General features: G+C 39.9%; 1 non-coding gene across 1 annotated transcript; it reads left to right on the forward strand.

The window, feature by feature from the left end:
* The first annotated feature begins 4,562 nt into the window (after window positions 1-4,562).
* Window positions 4,563-4,634, forward strand: TRNAH-GUG (transfer RNA histidin (anticodon GUG)). Its single transcript has one exon. It is a non-coding gene; the product is annotated as a tRNA-His (tRNA).
* The last annotated feature ends 279 nt before the right edge of the window (window positions 4,635-4,913 follow it).

A 4,913-nucleotide genomic window follows, 5' to 3' on the forward strand; every position in this document is an offset into this window, starting at 1 on the left:
GATGGCATTGTGTTGATGAATCTCTCAGCAAAGAGCAGTTGATAAGTCCTTCCTCTTATGTATAATGCACACTGGATGGCATTTCTCAGTAGTGGTTGACCAATTAGTGTATTTACTGGAAGATGAAGCAGAGCTGAGTTCAAATAAAAAAATATTATCATCTTTCTTCTAGCAAATAGTTTCAGGCAAGACTAGTTAAGCACTCTGGGTCATACAGACAGGTTCAGTATGCATTGTCCAAATTGGGTGAAAACTGCGCTGGAATGAATCATGCTTACATCTCAGGAGTTCCCCTCAGACCTTTGGAGTCTCAACTCTGGCCCTACCTTCAACGCCCTCACACGTCCACCTCAACTGCACTACAAGTGTTCCTGGTCTTCCCTCAGCCTTAACGATCTGCTAAGCCACTTCACAAGAAAGCCAGTTAAAAGAGGTTTTTTCTCACTTTTTGCAATATGCAGATAGGAGAGCAACGGACCTCCTGGGGTCGGTTGGGAACAGGCCCAAACATAAAGGCAAAAATTATTCTTTGAATGCAAGTGTAACAGTTGCACTGCAAGCTTGTAACATTTGAAAATTAAGCCTCTAGTGTTCAAAGTGATGAGGGAGCTAAATTCATAAGGATTTACAGGACAGTTGTGAAAAAGATCCAGGGCAAGCACCTAATTTAGACATGGTTAACTGGGCACTAGAGCTGACGCTGTTCAGAAGCAGGATGATCCCCTCACTTTTCCATGGGCTATAGGAGGCACCTAACCCCTATGACTAGCTGTTACAAATTCCCTGCTAAATTCCAGGACGACTTAACTTTAACAACAAAAGTTGGTTTTGGCTTTTATTTCCTCTCTGCTAATGGCAGGGATGGAAAAACAAAAAAAAACAAACTGTTATTTATGCTGCTCAAATACTGCAGACAAATTTCAGTAAAAATACAGTATTCTGAAAAACCAAATATGGATTTCCAGGTTACTGCCCTGGCTGGATAACTTCACATGAAAAACGTCAGCAAGTGAAAAAAACAAACAAAAAGCCTCTACTATTGCCCCATATTATGGTAGTGATGCACTGTTGTTTTCAAGGCTATTTCTACACCTGTTATGAAAAGAATGGATATTGATAATTACAAAAGACTTTTTTCAAGTTAGATGTTGATAACCCGTTTCAGTTCCTCTACTATAAAAAGAAACAATAAACATTAAGGCACAATGAGGTTTATGAACATGAAGTCATTCTTTAGATGATGCTTGAAAGACAGCAACCAAAAAGCTATCAAGACTGTCCAAAAATAAGGACAAGTGTGGATTTTTACCATTTGGAAGCAAAAAAAGATACCTTCAAAGATATAGTGACCATAAGTCAGTGTACATAAAGCAGGAAAACGAGAATAGACACAGCAGACAGCAAAAGCAATTAATAGCTATGGGGAGTGTTAGCCGGGGCACTGTCAACTGATTCTCCACTTTTTGTCCATCATCTGGAGTGACTGTCACAGAAGCTGGTCACTATTATCCTGACTATAGACACTTTCTCTATAGGAGGTTTATCAAGGTGGACATTTTTATGAAATACTTTTAGAAACAAAAAAAGCTCTTTTTTATTATTTTCATAAAGTGAAGATAACTTGACGAGGATCTTCCAAAGCGTCTGACTATGTTTTCTGATATAACCCATGTATTAGCTGTAAAATCTTTAATATAAGATCAATTTGTTAAAAAAGATTAGTATAAATCCATATGAAAACCTTTGCGTTCTTTTAGAACCTGTCATTTCCTGTTGAATGTTCTCAGTTGGCAATTGTTATTGTACCTGGTGTGGTTTTTTTTTTTTTTTACTTTCATGTATTGTGAGCTGGGTGGAACAAAAAGGTCTCTTACATCAAAGAACAAATATAAAAATAAGTTCTAAAAGCCTTGCAAAGAGGATGCTTTAGAAAACACATCAGATGCCATTCTAGTGTCCAAGCAAAGTAGAAGTTATCAAACCATACATCTAGAGTTAGAAAAGAATGGTTCACTCCGCAGGAAGAAGATGAAAGCTCCCTAGCTGTTAACAAAGACAAATAATAAGTAGCTGTTAATGTCTGTATGGATATGAACAGCTACAAATGAAGGGCCGTAATTGCTACTGTGCTCTGGCTAAAAACTGCACATCCTTGTGATGTTTGTCACCTCTCTTCTATCAGCTTCTCGACGCTTTTTCGGTTGATGTTAATCCCATGGACTATATTTGCACAGAACACCTCTGGGTAAATACTTGGTTCTGAGATAACTCTAATCATTCAGAGAGGATTGAGAGAAGACAACTTCCACTTCTAGGAAAAGGTGATTCATATTCCACGCTACGTGCTTGGCTGCACCCTCTCTCAGGCCAGTTCCTCTCGCTTTTGAGGTGGCTTTAGCTCTTCAACTTCGTATCCTCAGGAACATGAAGGGTGTATTGCAGCTGCTTTTCTGTAAAGCAGGCGGCTTTTACCATCTGGTGCACTGTTTTTCTGTGTTTAGATCAGACATGTGAATCAAGCCATTTATTTATGCATTTACTTCTGCATATACTGTAGGCATTTCTTCCCATTCAAAAGAGCAGGAAATCTTTGAACACAATGAATATTCTTTTTACTTTATTTAAATTAAATGTAGACTTTCACTCAAATGAAAAACAAAACTTCAAAAAATGATTGGTGGGGTCATCTGAGCAATTATTTCAACATCAGAAAAGTTTTATAGTATAAAGGTGTTTGCTCCAATTAAAAAACTGATGTAAGGGGGGACCCTACCTTTAGAACTGTATACAGCATTACCCATTCTACAATAAACTAATCACCTTATTTTTTAATCAGTCCAGAAACACACATCCAACTGTTCTGGCATCTAGGATTTTCACACTGGTAAAGATAAGCTGCATACTACACAGAACCATCAAAATTCTGTCCTTATGTCTCTTCAAGTCCAAAAGCCAGATTCTTTAGCCAAAGCAGCTATACTACAATCTTTATGAAATCTTTTATTTATTTATTAAATCCTTGAATCGATTTAGCACCCCAGAAAGTAAGAGCCTACTGAACTTTCCATTTATTCCAGTCTAGCTCTGACCCATCATTGTATTTGACATAAGTAATTCATCTTGTTCAAGCCCCTGTTTAAAGGTTATGACAATTTGCACAGGACACGATAGAACTTGTAACGTCATCACTGACAAGGCTACAACCTTCACTTGTTGACATCTTATCAAGTAGTCTCATTCTTGTTCAAATCTTGGTCAGAGTTACTTAAAATGACAGTTTTCTATTGCCAGTGACTGAGTCAGCCTGTGTTGCCCAAAATAATGCAAATTCATAAAAATACATGATAGGAGATAGTTATTTTTAACATGTTTGACTTGGTTCCCGAAATATCACTCAGTGACACAGAATAATAACTCATGCAAAGGGTGAACCAGCTAGAAAGCTGGAGTCAATTTACTCATGGGATTGACGGCATTGCAAGTAACAAGACAGGAGGCTCTGCCGCCTCCTACTTCCTTCCCCCCCACTGCTACACCCAGCTTTGCACAGGACCTATAAAAACACTCATTGTGCAGGTCATATATCTGCCAAACTCTGTCCAAACAGCAGGAGACCTTGAACTGCTTGGTGAGAGACACATGAGATGAGACAGCAAAATTCTGGGTTCAGTCAAGATTATATTCATTTGCCATCTAACCAGGATTTTAAAGCAAGCCTTCAGATAAGAAAGAGTTAAACATTTTAACTGTTAAGCGCCTTCTCTCCAAAGCACAAGCTTGCCAATACTGACACAGGTACACCCTTAATAATAGTCAGATGTAGCACATCAGTAAGTTAAGACAAGCTGAATTTCAATATGACAAAGACCACGAATCCCAAGTTAAATCCAGGTTTACAGCTACACAAAGTATGTTAAGTTAGGCAATTATATAAATGAACTTTTCATTATCAGTAGCCAGAGTTTTGTCACATTCTCACATTAGCATACAGCATAGGTCAGAGCTCCTGTGGAGAAAGCACTGTCCCCAGGCACTGAGCCAGCTGGTCAGTGGTTTCACAGCAGCCATGACCCTTTAGAGCCACCACTGACCCTGCGGGTGAAAGAAGTGCAGTCTTACAGGAGCTGATGGAAACCAGAGACCGTCAAAGCTGCTAGTGATGCTGAAGCTGACACTAGCTAAGAGTCTGCATTTAGTCTGGGAAAGGCAGACTCCCTCAGGGGAGGCACAGTGACACAGAAGGTACAAGTCTAGTCTTTGAAATGAAATGCTAAATATATTAAAGCTGCTGAGCAGAACTGATAGGTGGGAACAGGAAGCTTAAAAAAAAAAAGCACAAAAAATCCTACAAAAACTCAAAGAACCCAACAACAACAAAAAGGAAGAGATCCGAAAGATCAAGACATGAAACATTAGCAATAATTGATTTGCTTACTCTTCACACAGCCATTGGCTTTAACATTGTTTTTTAACTCTGCGTTCCCATTGCCAGCTCATTTCTTTTCCTGAAATAGTTCCAGTTCAATGGGAGATAAAAGTAATACCTGGAGCCCCGGTAGCACGCCGTGATCGTATAGTGGTTAGTACTCTGCGTTGTGGCCGCAGCAACCTCGGTTCGAATCCGAGTCATGGCATCACCTGGCGGTACCATGGCACACGGGCTCACTTTTAGGGGCACAGAGTCTAGTTGGAGGTCAGTGACGAGTGGTGTTCCCCAGGGGTCAGTACTGGGTCCAGTCCTCTTCAATATATTCATTAATGACCTGAATGAAGAGATAGAGTGCACCCTCAGCAAGTTTGCTGATGACACCAAGCTGGGAGGGGTGGCTGACACACCAGAAGGCTGTGCCGCCATACAGAGAGGCCTGGACAGGCTGGAGAGCTGGGCAGAGAGGAACTTTATGAAATTCAAT

Source organism: Rissa tridactyla, chromosome 11 (genome assembly GCF_028500815.1).
Source record: "Rissa tridactyla isolate bRisTri1 chromosome 11, bRisTri1.patW.cur.20221130, whole genome shotgun sequence".
In the NCBI taxonomy this organism is placed as follows: Eukaryota; Metazoa; Chordata; class Aves; order Charadriiformes; family Laridae; genus Rissa; species Rissa tridactyla.